This window comes from Urocitellus parryii, chromosome 3 (assembly GCF_045843805.1).
Source record: "Urocitellus parryii isolate mUroPar1 chromosome 3, mUroPar1.hap1, whole genome shotgun sequence".
Classification (NCBI taxonomy): Eukaryota; Metazoa; Chordata; class Mammalia; order Rodentia; family Sciuridae; genus Urocitellus; species Urocitellus parryii.
Window position 1 is genome coordinate 136,957,914 of NC_135533.1, and position 15,317 is coordinate 136,973,230.

A 15,317-nucleotide genomic window follows, 5' to 3' on the forward strand; every position below is an offset into this window, starting at 1 on the left:
TAAACCTACTGCATCGAAAACTCAAGTGTATATAAGGACCAAATAGGTAATTGAATGAGGCCCCTTATTTCAATTTTTTAAAAATCGGAATTTTTTTCACTATTGCTACCTGCGTTCAACTATAATGGTTTGTCACCCATTTCTTGAAGGAAACACATATCTTAGTCTATATTTCATTTGATTCCAAAGAAACAGGTGCAAAGAAACACATGTATCCATTGGGTGCACACTTATAATCCCAGAGACTCCAAGGCTGAGGCAGGTGGATCACACATTCCAGGCCAGCATGGGCAATTCAGCAAGACCCTGTCTCAAAATAAAAATAAAATGAATGTAAAGGAGTCCGGGGTGTAGCTCAAAGGTAGTATGTCACAGAGTTCAATCCCCGGTACTGTGCAAAAAGAAGAAGAAAAAGAAATACAGTGGCTGGGGTTGGGGCTCAGTGGTAGAGTGCTTGCCTAGCATGTGGTAGGCACTGGGTTCTATTCTCAGCACCAAATATGAATAAATAAATAAAGGTCCGTTAACAACTAAAAAAATTTTTTTAAAAATACATATACAGGGCTGGGGCTGTAGCTCAGTGGCAAAGCGCTTGCCTAGCATTTGTGAGGTACTGGATTAGATCCTCAGCACCACATAAAAATTAACAAATAAAATAAAGGCATTCTGTCCATCTACAACTATAAAAATTTTAAAAAAATACATATACAGGGCTGGGGTTGTGGCTCAATGGTAGAGTGCTCACCTCGCATGTGTGGATTTGGTCCTCAGCACCGCATAAAAAAAATAAATAAAGATATTGTGTCCATCTACAACTAAAAAATAAAAATTAAAAAAAACATATACAGGGATGGTGCTGAGGTTGTGGCTCAGTGGTAGAGCACTTGCCTATCATGTGTGAGGTACTGGGTTCAGTTCTCAGTACCACATGTCAATGAATAAAGGTCCATCAACAACTAATAAAATATTTTTTTAAAAATGAAGGTCTTGCTAAATTGCCTCAGCTGATCTTTTTTTTTTTTTTTTTAAAGAGAGAGTGAGAGAGGAGAGAGAGAGAGAATTTTTAATGTTTATTTTTTGGTTGGCGGACACAACATCTTTGTTGGTATGTGGTGCTGAGGATCGAACCCGGGCCGCACGCATGCGGCCACACGTTTGAGCCACATCCCCAGCCCCCTCAGCTGATCTTGAATTTACAATCCTCCTGCCTCAGCCCCTCAAGTAGCTGGGATTACCAGCCAGCAGGAGTATCCCTTTTCTAAAGGGGCAGCAGCAAATCAACTTCATTTTTCAGTTTCTTGGTCTCATGTGGAAATGACCCATATCTTTTGACTTTTCAAGAGAAGTCATAATCATGGAAAAGTGTAATTTAGCTTACATGGTGGTATGTGTCACTGGGGCTTTCCCTCAGCACCTTTTGATCTACCAGTGGCCACAGGCTACTACTCCATGAGGGCAGTTGGAAGAGGAAGTCAACAAAGAAACAAATAAAATTTGCTGGAGGGGCTGTAGCTGTGGCTCAGTGGTAGAACCCTCACCTAGCATGGTGAGGCAGTGGGTTTGAGCCTCAGCACCATATAAAAATAAATTCAAGATATTGTGTCCATCTATAAGTAAAAAAAAAAAAAAATCAAAAAAAAAAGATTCTCTGGAGAGCTGCCTAGGCCAGAATCTCCAAGTTATTCCAACCCTTTGTCCGTCCCCACACATCCAAAGGCAAACCAGGTTAGAGACACTGTAAACTCACACACCAGACACACTCTGAGCCTTGATAGAATAATGAAAAAATGGCTTTGGCAGAACCCAACATTCCTGACCCGAAGGACAGGTGATTAGGAGCCACCTAGGCTGTGAATCCTGTCACCTGAGTCCTGTAGAATGGCAGCTTGCACTAAGTGCCTTTATTTAGCTGACAGGTATCCATTATCCTCCAGATAGAAAGAAGAGACAAAAAGATGCATCTCAGAAAGATGTGGGTTGTGGAGGAGCACCCATCTGAAACCGGTCTTGAAAATCTGGATCAGGTCTCCATTCCCCTGGTGTTGAAGATTGAACTGAGAAACACCAAGGCAAGAGCAAAAAAGTTTTATATAAATAGAACAGAGAGAGGGAGGGGCAGGGAAGGGACAGAGGGAAAGAGGGAGAGTCCTCTGGAGAGGAGGGGGTCCAGAGCTGGTGCCCCAGGGAGTAGGGGTGTCCTACTCCTTTTATAGATTTTAGGTTTCCTTTCTTCTCATGTCCCAGATAGAAAAGTCCACATAATCTCTGACTCCATTTACCTGAAAGATCCAGGAGAGATAAGCCCACAGGGACAGAAAGTAGATTAGTAACCATTGGCTCTTGCCATGGCTGGCTTCTCTTTGGCACTTCACTTTTCCTGGGGGGGGGGTCCCACCAGCAGGAGGTCAGAAAGGAAAACCAGCAGCAGAGGATGAGAGGGAATAGCCAATGGTGTGGGACAAAAGGAGAGGGTGGTGCTGGAGGCCAAATGAAGGCTCTGGATCCAAAAAGGAGGAGTAGCCAGTCATGCCCCACAGGGCAGAGGTCAAGGAAGGGGAGAGTGGCCCTAGGATCTAGCAACAAGGTCACTGGTAACCTCGACAATGACATTTTTGGTAGAGAGGTGGTCAAGATGGGAGGAGACACAGCTGAGAGGGAACAGATGGATAACTCCTTTGAGTTTTGCTGCAGAGTTGTGCTTCTCCACTAGGGGTGATCATTTTCCCCAGGGGACATTTGACAATGTCTTGTTAACAAAATTTCAATAGAGTTGTGCTGAGGTCCGAGGTGGAGGAGCCCAGGGCCCACCTATGCTGTGGGGGTAGCGCCCTGGCGGTGGGGCTGCAGGTCCCGGCTGGCGGGTCCGGGCTCGCAGGGTCCAGGAGGCAGAAAAGGGTCTTGTTCAGGATGTGGTGGCCTCAGCCTGGGACCCAGACTTCTGAGGCGAAGAGATGGCCCGCCCAGCAGGCCCCCTCCAGAGTGGGAGGGCGACGGATGAGCAAAGTGTGACCTGGGGAGAGGGAGGCCGGTTTAAAAGACTGGGATGTGGTAAAAATTGCTGTGATCATAATGGCTCTCAAAGGATGCTTCAACTTCAAAACATCAGAGGAACAGGAAATGGCCCCAGCTTAATTTTCATCCAAAAAAAATTCTGAGACTTCTATTTTTGTCAAAATGCTTTTGTTTCCATTTTTAAATGATACGTTGTTAGAAACTTGCATGAAATATCAAAAGGCGCTAAGTCACAAAAACTGGGTTAGATCCATTGAAATAAAGCACAACAGGGGGTGCTGGGGTTGTGGCTCAGAGGAAAAGTGCTTGCCTAGCATGCTTGAGGCACTGAGTTCGATTCCTAGCACCACATAAAAATTAAATAAAGGTATTGTGTCCACCTACAACTAAAGAATAAATGTTTTTAAAAAAAGAAAATAAATAAAGCACAACAGAAACTGCATCGTGTAAGGGACTGTGAGATTCCTAAGGGAAGCACCTTGGGTTTCTTGTACATGTGTGGAAATGGTGGTCAGTAGTCATCATAATTGACACTGGCTCCATGCCTAAAGCTATGGGGGCTCCGGGGTCCAATGACAGAGTCTTCATCATAGTGACATTGGTAGTAATTGTCATAGTAGTCATGTCCATTTCGATCTCTATTTAACCAATAGGTGATGTCATCTTCAAATTTCTGGAGGAAAAGAGAAAGAATGATAAAGAATGGATTTAAAGACACACAGTCCCCTAAAAATCACATCTTACCAATGGATTTTCTCGATGGTGGATTTTCTTCAATGATTAACAACCCTTACTATAAATAACTATCTCCTTCTAATGTTCTTATACACAGATGTCAACATGACCAGATACCAAAAAGGGGTATTTTCCCTCAAAAGATTCTATGTCTACACCTTTTGTTGTACTAGTTGTAAATATACCCAGACCCAGCAATAGAAAATAGACTATACCAAAAAATATTTTTTTTTCAATAAATACAGATCACTCCCCCCACACACACACACTTTTTGGTGATACTGGGAATTGAACTCAGGAGGCTCTCTATCACTGAGCTACATCCCCAGCCCTCTAGCCTCGGCAACTTAGCAAGATTCTGTCTCAAATTTTTAAAAAAGAGTTGGGGTGTAGCTTAATGGTAGAGCACCCCTGGGTCCAATCCCCTGCAATAAACAAATACATAAAAATATCCAGTTGGTTTTTATTAGTAATTCATGAATTGAGCAGCCTCTCTTCTAAAGATTTGGAAAGGTGCTCTGCTGAGCTGAGCAGCGGAGTGTGGTTTTATCAGCAGAATACAGATGGAGAAATAGAAATAAGGAACAAAATGTGGATTGAGAGCTGTGAGTGTAGCTACATGGTACAGTATTTGCGTACCATTCATGAAGTCCTACTCTGTACCAAAAAAAAAAAAAAAAAAAAAAAAAGAGAGAGAGAGAGAGAAAGTATATAGGTCAGTTCAAAGTTTCTTTCCTTAACATACTTGCTTAGGTAAATTGGGTCCCTTCTGGTTCATTGCTGTGAGTCTTCTGTTTTGTGTTTTTTTTAAACTGGACCCTTTCAAAGTTCAGTCTGATTACATGGCACCTAGCATGAGTGATTCTATTCTGATTTGATCTTATCTTTTAGACCTCTTGCAGGATTTCGTCCCAAACAATGGCTCACCATAAATTCATTTAACAATCCACAGAATGTGGGGAGTGGGGAGGTTGCTACCTGCATCCAGAGGTAGCAACAAAGAATGCTGCTAAACATCCCCTAATGCACAGAGAAGCCACCCTTCCACCACAACACTGGGCAGGAATTCAAATTTACAAACTTAAATGTCAAATCCAAAATGCCAAAGTGTCAAGGTTGAGAAGTTCCTTTGCAAAAGGAAGGAGGCAATGGATGGGTGCTAGCAGGTAGGAGAAATAGGATTATTTTTAAAGATGGGGAAAATAATATGTTTATGTGCAGATGGGAATGAAAGAAAGCAATATCACTGGCTAATGGTAGGAGAAAAGTTGATCATTCTTATACAGACAGTGTAAAATATATGGGATTGACAGACCCCCACAAAGAATGTATGAAGGAAAATTATCAGAAAAGATATATAGCAGCAAGGAAGGATTTACCTCCTCTAGACATTTTTTTTTATATTCACCTTGAAAATCAATTAACCAGCCAAGTGTGGTGGCTCACACCTATAATCCCAGTGGCTCAGGAGGCTGAGGCAGGAGGATGGAGAGTTCAGTTCAGCAAAAATGCAAAAGGCACTAAGCAACTCAGTGAGACCCTGTCCCTAAATAAAATACAAAATAGGGCTGGGATGTGGCTCAGTGGTCCAGTGCCCCTGAGTTCAATCCCCAGTACTAAAAAAAAAAAGAAAGAAAGAAAAGAAAAGAAGTAATGCTGCAATCTGTATACGGGGTAAAAATGGGAGTTCATAACCCACTTGAATCAAAGTGTGAAATATGATATGTCAAGAACTATGTAATGGTTTGAACAACCAACAATAAAAATTAAAGGAAAAAAAAAACAGAGGAATGAACAAAGAAAAAAAGAAAAGGAAAAGAAAAAAGAAAAAGAAGAATGAAGAAAATCAATTAACCAAAAAGAGGATAATGTCTATGGTTGAGTCCCACTAAGCTAAAGCAAGTCAGAGACACTGATTTTAGTATTATTTGAAGGGCACAGATGGCATTAAATTGACTCAGAAATCCAAGAAAAATATCCAAGGAGACAAAGTCTCCTCTTCCTCATGAGATATCTTCTAAAAAGATACTTTCAGAGCCAAGTGAAGATTTTAGGGGGCACTTCATTTTTATTCTTTTATCGTGAAGAAATTGAGGCCCTGGGATGGTCACTGACCCCGAGCTTTTAGGTAAGCCAAGTCACACATGCATAATGACATGGATCCCATGGAGTGTTGAACTATTAGAGGAACTATTTATAAATGTGAATGTTCTGCTCCACTTTGGTTCATCTCTAAATGTCCAACAGCCTCCGGAGAATGAAAAGCTTTCCCAGACGCATTAGATGTTTTTTCTTAGATCTGTCTTTTGTACAAGGGGAAAAACACAACCGCTTGTAAATTGCTCTAAGGGAAACATTATTAACATCCCTTAAGTGTCTCCTGGCAGTGACAGGCTTCCATAGGGGAAAAGTAACTCCAGGACAAGGAATTTGCCTGAACAACTGGGAATAAATTTTATCATCTTTCCAATCAATTCCCCCTCTTTGGAGTAAATGGGCCAGTAAGGTTCTAAGACGTCAGGAGGTTATAAAATGTCCTGATTGGCCTCTTGCAAATGATAGACTAGTAAGGCTCACACGAAGTCTCAGACACAAATGCAAAAGCGCTTGCCCCAGCCAGAGTTCAACTGCCACAAAATACAGTGGTGGCACACATCTGTGATTCTGGTGACATGGGAGGCTGAGCCCAGAGAATTGAAAGTTTGAGGTTAGTCACAGCAATTTAGCGAGGCCCTGAACAACTTAGTGAGACCTTGTCTTAAAATAAAAACTAAAATGGACTGGGGATGTGCTTCAGTGGTTAAGCACCCCTGGGTTCAATGCCTGGTCCCTGGGTTCAATGCCTCCCCATATACATACATACATACATATACATGTATATATATGATGTACATGCATACCCATACATATATTTATATTAGATATCTCAATCTTTAGAAACTCCTCTGTGACTCACATGTTTGACTAATCAAGTTCTTATTTCTCAGACTATGCTGATTTCTTCTGTCTTCCTGATTTGTAACTGCTGATTTGTCTCAGGGATCACATTCAATCTCCTAAGTCCTAGGACTTCCTGTCTCTCCAGTCCAGACTATTGAACTTGGGACCTCACACATAATAGGCAAGCACTCTACCATGACAGCTGCATCCCCAGCCTTCACACAGATTTCTGCTTGCTTGTGGATACCATGTAGGCCATCAGTTGCCCTCTCAAACTCAATGTCATTAGCACTAAACTCTTCTCCCCTCCTCTCCCACTGGACTTCAAGCCTGGGCTGGGGCTATAGCTCAGTGGTTCAGCACTTGCCTAAGCATGTACCAGGCCCTGGGTTCAATCCCCAGTACTAGATTTAACAGCTGGGACTCCAAGCCCAAGCACTTATTTCTAGAAATTTCTTGAACAATTTCAAGGTATTCCTGCTGTCCCAACAGAATTAATGCATAATTAATCATAGAACACTCACATTCAAGAGTTTGGGTGAATGGGAAAGACCCTGAGTTTGATCCCCAGCACCTCCCCCCCCCAAAAAAAAAGAGTTTGTGTGACAGATTACATGATCACTCCACCTATTCCCAGGCACTGTCATTTTCCAAGTTAGCTTGACTCAAAACCTCAACCCAGCCTTCCCCTGTTAAATCCAATGCAGTAGAATCTTTTAGATTGTCTCTCAAATCTCCCCCTTATTTTTACATTTTTAAATAACATCAACTAGATCCTTACACCTGGATCACTAATGAAGCTCATTTCTCCCTGACACCTCTGACTCCTACCTCTCTAACCTCCAACCTGTCAGGTACACTTTATGCACCTCCATTATATGAAAATCTTGATTTTTAGCCTGTTGCCCCCTGCTTGAAAATATAAATGTAATAACTCAGTGAACATTTGCTATATACTGTAGTTACTATGTAAGAAGTACTCTTTCCTAGATCTTGAAAAACTCCATCCATTCAATATCTATGAGTGCCTACTGTATACACCTCACTGTCCAACCACTGGGGCTACCATGATCAAAACACACTACCATGTAAGCACTTTACCATGAGAGCTGCATCCCCAGCTCTCTATGTACAAATCTTAACCAGCAACACAAAACACCCAGGTAATTGCTCAGGGCACATTTCAAGGGTACATGTAATGAAATGACAATAGGTGTTTTTTTTGGGGGGGTGGAGGGATGTGAGATTAAACCCCACAGGGCACTTTACCACTGCATTATATCTCCAACCCCCTTTTTTAAATTTAAAAAACAATTTATGTAGAGAAAAGATCTCATAAAGTTGCTGAAGCTGGCCTCAAATTTGCAATCCTCCTGCTTCTGCCTTCTAAATTGCTGAGATTACAGGCTGTGCTATCACACCCAACAAAGGGAATGGTTTTTCAAAAGCACCATGAAGGCAGAAATTGGAACAGTTACTTGTATGGCCACGTTCATTGCACCACTGTTCAGAATGGCCAAAAGGTAGGAACAACCCAAGTGACCATCAACAGAAGACTGGACAAAACACCCAGGTAATGTGGTCTATTCAAATGTTGGGATATTATTCAGCAATAAAACTGAATGATGTTCCACTGCATGTTTCAACATGGGTGAACCTCAAAAACATGTAAAGTGAAAGAAGCCAGACACAAAGGGCAAATATTATATGATAACACTTTCATGAAACATCTAGAACAGGCAAATCCATAGAAAGAATGTAGACTAGAATTTACAGAGACCAGAGGGTTTAGAGGGGCTGGGGAGTCATTTTTGTATCAATACAGTTTCTGTTTGGGGTAAAGAAAACTTCTGAAAATAATGATGGTTGCATAATATATATATATATATTAATACCTTTATTTTGTTTATTTTTATGTGGTGCTGAGGATCAAACCCAGTGCCTCACACGTGCAAGGCAAGCACTCTACCTCTCAGCCCCAGCCCCATCCCGCATAATATTATCAATATAACTAATTCCAACTTAATTATATGAAAAAAAATTTAAACTAGGGAGTGAACTCAGGGATACGTTACCACTGAGCTACATCTCTAGTCCATTTTTGTTATTAACTTTTCATTTTGAGATAGTGTCTGACTAAGTTGCTTCGGACCTCACTAAGTTGCCAAGGTTGGCCTCAAATTTGTGATGCTTCTGCTTCAGCTTCCTGAGTTATTGGGAATACAGCCCTGTGCCACCATGACTGGCCTTGAGCTTGAGGTTTTTTTTGGGGGGGTGGGGTGGGGTGGGGGGGGTGGGTGCTGTCTCTGCCACACGAGGTTAAATAGGATTTTAAAATGTAGTGTTAGGATTGAAGGTAGAGCTCAGTGGTAGACTGCTTGTTTAGCATGCATGAGGCCCTGGGTTCAATCCTAGCACTGCAGAATGAGAAGTCACGTGTTTTGCACAGATCACCTGTAAACTGAGCTGTAGAGTTAAAGCAAAGTGGAAGTCATGAAGGATGGTTCCTCTCAACATTAACACAGAGCAGATGCAGTCCTAAAATTATACTCTCCTAATGGAATGGTCTTCCAAACATCTATAAACAAAAAGGAAGGGAGAAACAAACCAAATGGCTTTTGGTTTAATGGTGTTACATCTCTTTTTGGACATAGTTTCCATTTTTTTTTTTATTAAAGTCTTTAACACTGGCCTCAACTTTCTTTTTTATTAAGGTCTTTAGCACTAATAATTTTAGGAACAAGTAAAATTCAGAGTAAGACTGCTCACATAAATCTTGTTCAAATATTTCATATACTGTGATCTTTCTACCCATGTGATGACAGTAATTAGTGGTATATTAAAATGATGAATGCAGGATGCTTGAGAAAAGAGAATAAGGTGACTGACTTTACTGGACTGTTTGGCTAATTTTATTTTATTTTTTATTTTTTTTTAGAATTTTTTTTTTTAAAGAGAGAGTGAGAGAGGAGAGAGGAGGAGAGAGAGAGAGAATTTTTTAATATTTATTTTTTAGTTCTCGGCGGACACAACATCTTTGTTGGTATGTGGTGCTGAGGATGGAACCCGGGCCGCACGCATGCCAGGCGAGCGCGCTACCGCTTGAGCCACAACCCCAGCCCTAATTTTATTTTTTTATAAAATTCTTTTCAAATTATCACTATTTGCAGATGATATGACAGGGATGCCCTCTCTCACCACTTCTGTTCAACATAGTCCTTGAAACACTGGCCAGAGCAATTAGACGAAAGAAATTAAAGGCATAAAAATAGGAAAAGAAGAACTTAAATAAAATTCTTTTCTACTGATCTCATTTTATTTCATTTATTTATTTATGGGAACCAGGGATTCCATTCAGGGGCACTCAAACACTGAGCCATATCCCCAGCCCTATTTTGTGTTTTATTTTGATACAGGGTTTTACTCAGTTGCTTAGTGCCTTGCTTTTGCTGAGGCTGGCTTTGAACTCTCTATCCTCCTGCCTCAGCCTCTCAAGCCACTGAGATTATAGGCGTGTGCCACGGTGCCCGGCTCAATCTCATTTAAAAAAGTAGTTCTTTGTTTTGTTTTGGGTGGAGAGAATTGAACCCAGGGCCTCTAGCAAGCTAAGCAAGTGCTCTTACTACTAAGCTATACCCTCAATTCACCCTGCCAAAAGCAGCCTCTTCCCCTACTATCAAGAAAATTATTGAATCTTATTGAATTATAGACATGTACAACTCAGAATATACAAATCTTGTTAATCTCTCCTCCTCCAAGATAATCACTGTTGAAAGTTTGGGATATGTGCTCCCAGTTTTTCCTGGAGTACAATTAAATAAACAAGAATGAGATCATACTTTAACATTGGCCTCAATTTTCTTTCTTTTTTTATACATTCATATATATTTTAGTTGTACGTGGACACAACACCTTTATTTTATTTTTATGTGGTGCTGAGTATCCAACCCAGTGCCTCACACGTGCTAGGCGAGCGCTCTACCACTGAGCCACAACCCCAGCCCCTCAACTTTCTTTTACTCAGTGTTTCCTAAGACAATTTTCCATGACAAGACAGAAAAAGGCCATTATTATTTTTAGTGGCTGCATTATATTATCATATTAAAATTTATGGAGGTACCAAAATTTATTCAATTTCCTATTGAGATATCAGTGGATTATTTCCAGGTTTCCGTATGTTTTCTCAGCACTGAATAGAGATTAAATTGAGTTGCTGCATCGAAGAGAGTGAATATTTAAAAATCTGATAGAGACAAACTGTGAAATATGATGTATTAAGAACTATGTAATGTTTTGAACGACCAACAATAAAAAAAAAAAAATCTGATAGAGACTAGAGTGTAGTTCAGTGGTAGACCTGGGTTAAATCCCAGCACATATAAAATTTTTAAAAAATTGATAGCTATTTCTAAATTGCTTTCCCTAAAAAAACTACACCTTGGGCTGGGGTTGTAGCTCAGTGGTAGAGCGCTTGCCTCTCACATGTGAGGCCCTGGGTTCGATCCTCAGCACCATATAAAAATAAATAAATAAAAATATTGTGTCCATCTACAATTAAATAAAAAAACTACACCTTGTAATAATCTTCTTTTAATGTCAGCATTACATTTTGATTAAAGCTGTATTTCTAAACCCATAATATTATACTTCATGTAAAATCTATTCCTAATCCTTTGCAAACCCATGTTAAAAAAACAACACTCAATTCAGCCCCAAAGGGGTTGCAAGGATCCAGCTTCTGTTGCCTGTGCGCCCCCTGCTGGCACTCACAGAACAGGATCGCAATAAGTGGTTTTTCTATCACACTCCAAAAAAAAAAAAATTGTAAAAAACAAAATTTTATTTTTTTATGCCAATTGCTTTTATAAAAAATCTTAGATGTTGATGTACCTTTATTTTATTCATTTATTTATATGTGGTGCTGAGAATCCAACCCAGCGCCTCACACATGCTACAAAAGCGCTTTACTACTAAGCCCAAACCCTGGCCTCCCAACTTTTATTCTTGAAATGAATCCCTGAGCCTTTCTTTCCGTCTTTCTTTTTAACATGTCTCTGAGTCTGTAGCAGAAGTTTTGACGCAAACATCAAGAATCTGAATTTTGGGGGCAGGGGTTGTGGCTCAGAGGTAGAGTGCTCGCCTAGCACATGCAGGGCCCTGGGCTCCATCCTCAGCACCACATAAAAATAAATAAATAAAGATATTGTGTCCAACTACAACTAAAAAATAAACATTAAAAAAAAAAGAATCTGAATTTTAGTAAGAATTTTATTTGGGAGGAAACAAAACAAAAAACAACTAATAACAACCCAAGAACAACACTCTTTGGATTTAAGACTGACCTTTCATGGATCTGCCCAGTAAGAGTTCTGTTGCTCCTTCTTTTTTGGTACTGGGGATTCATGCATGCTGCGGGCTTAAGTTTCACCAACCCAACCCCTGGTGTAAGTTTTAGGTATCTGTACTTTCAAGGTATGTGGAATGTGGTACTTAACTAAGTCTATAATTCAGGTCTTCAGTGAACAGATTCAAGAGCATTGAACTTGCATAATAAAATTACATATTTATCCATAAAACCAAAATGGAAATAGTCTAGTTTCTCAAGTAACAACACAAAGCTTCGTTTTGTTCTTGTTCTGCGTACTGGATTGAACCCTGGGGCACTACCTCTGATCCACATCCTCAGCCCCTTTTACAGGGTCTAAGTTGTTGCAGCTGGACTCAAACTTGTGCTCCTTCTGCCTCAGGCTCCTGAGTAGCTGGGGACACAGATGTGTGCCAGCTCGGTTAAAGTTCTGGTTTTAACAAAATTTAAACTTAGTTTTATACATATATAGTTTGTTCCTAACAGCACAACACAAATAATTAAAGCAGCAAGTCGCCTTCCCATACTCCCTTGCTGTTAGAAGCCAAGGAGACACACGTCCAAGTCTCCAGGCAGGCTTTCTGGGAAGGGGGAAAGGCAATCCTCTGCTGGGGTGCCCCTCTGGCTCTGTTCCCTGCATCCTGCAAAGACTGGAGTTACAAGAGCCACCTGGAAACTAAGGATAAGAGCCACATGTAAACCAAAGTGGAGCAGGAAAATATGAGGAGCTGGGGTCCACTGACATCTTCAAGTGGCTCCATTCTGGGACTAAAGGAAACAGAGATTTGTAAAATCCTCAGAGAATAAGGGAGCTCAGGAATCTGACCTATTAAAATCTAACTTATCTGTCAAAATCCCCCTGCCCCCGAAAGTAAGCCCACCAAAAGTAACTGACCAACTCTTCCCATGAGCTGGACCTGCTAAACTCTGTAAACTCAGACCCTTATTGTGCCCCTCCGATGCTTGCATCACTGACACATTGAGATCTCCCTTTCTTATTCTTTTTGTATTCTCTTTCATTTGCTTTCAGGGACTACTTCCAGATTCAAAAGAGAGAAAAAAACCCCAAGGCATGACCACCTGGATTTTCTGTACTTGTGGGCAAATATAATTCCAACATAGATACTAAAACAACTGCCACTTGAGCCAAATACTCAAAGGTATAACGTGGGTGGCAGTGCAATAACTTTATGCCCAAAAGACTCAACACACTTCCTGAACTATCTAATTTAAAACCTTGGGCTAGGGATGTGGTAGAGTGCTTGTCTTCCATGCATGAGGCCCTGGGTTAGATCCTCGGCACACATGCACACACACAAAACACCTTCATATACCAGGAAATATTGGTCCCTTGAATTTTTGGAAAAACTCAAATTTAACTACTCCTGTGAAAAATGAAAATCTTTTAAATGAATAAAACTGGCCAAATATAGAAGTGAATGTCACTAAAGGATAGACAATCTAGACTCCAGAAATAAACCCATGTATTTATGATAACTGATTATTATTATTTGAGTAGTGGGGATTGAACCCATGAGTTCTGTACCACTGAGCTATACATCCCCAGCCCTTTTTTATTTTTTTTCATGGGGTCTTGCTAAATTGCTCAGATTGGTCTCCTGCACTCCAGCCTCAGCCTCTCAAGTAGCTGGGATTATGGGTACGCACCATTGTGCCTGTTTTAGTAATTTCTTCTTCTTTTTTTTTTGGCACTGGGGATTAAACTCAGGGTGCTTAATGACTGAACCATATTCCCAGCCCACATTTTGAAGAGAGGGTCTTGCTAAGTTGTTTAGGACCTCATTAGTTGCTGAGGCTGGCTTTGAACTTGAGATCCTCTTGCCTCAGGCTCCCAAGTTGGGCATGCACCATCATGCCCACCTTGGTAACTGATTTTTGACGTGGAAGCCAAGATAATTCAATAGGGAAATAATAGTCTTTTTGACAAATGGTGCTGGGCCAATTGGATAACCTCATGCAAAAAGATGAATATAGATCCTATCTTACTTCGTATACAAAAATTAACTCAAAATGGATAAAAGACCGCACTGTAAGAGTTGAAAGTATAAAATGCTTAGGAGAAAACATAAGGCTAAAAAAACATAATTTGACACGGTCAGCTAAAGAAAAAAATAGACAAAAGGGACTTTACCAAAATTATTATTATTATTTTTTTTTTTGTACCAGGGATTGAACTCAGGGGCACTTGACCATTGAGTCACATCCCAAGTCCATTTTATTTAGAGACAGGGTGTCACCAAGTTGCTTAGCGCCTCGCCTTGCTGAGGCTGGCTTTGAACTAGTGATCCTCCTGTCTCAGCCTCCCAAGCTGCTGGGATTACAGTGGCTCTACTGTGCCCAACCAAAATTTATGTGCTTTAAAGGACACATCAAGGAAAAAAAAAAAAAAGACCTCAGTGTTGAGGCAGGAGGATTTCAAGTTTGAGGCCAGCCTCAGCACCTCGAGGAGATGCTGTCTCAAAAACAAAGCCAGGAGCGGTGGCCTGGGAGGCTGAGGCAGGAGGATCTCGAGTTCAAAGCCAGCCTCAGCAAAAGCAAGCTATTAAGCAACTCAGTGAGACTCTGTCTCTAAATAAAATACAAAATAGGGCTGGGGATGTGGCACAGTAGTTGAGTGCCCCTGAGTTCAATCACCGGTATCCCCTCCACCCTCCAAAAAGGTAAAAAACATCCACACAAATTCTGAAAAATTTTTTACAAATTACATATCTGATAAAGGTCTACTGTTTTGAATATATAAAGAACTCCTAAATTACACAACAAAAATGCAAGTCAAGTGAAATGGATAAAGGATTTGAATAAAAATTTTTTCAGAGAAGATGCAAGTGACCAGTATTCACATGAAAAAATTTTCATTATTAATCATTACATACAAATCAAAACCACAATGAAGGGATTGGGGTTGTGGCTCAGCGGTAGAGTGCTTGCCTACCATGCGTGAGGCTCTGGGTTCAATCCCCAGCACCACATAAAAATAAGTAAAATAAAGGCATTGAGTCCAACTACAACTACAAAATAAATAAATAAAAACCACAATGAGGGACTGGGGTTGTGGCTCAGTGGTAGAGCACTTGCCTAGCATGTGTAAGGCATTGGGTTCGATTCTCAGCACCACGTATAAATAAATGTATAAAGGTCTAACAATATCTAAAGACATATTAAAAAAAAAACAATGAGATTTTATTTCACATCCACTGGGGTAGGAAGGAACAAGTGTCAGTGAGGATGTGGGAAATGCAAAATA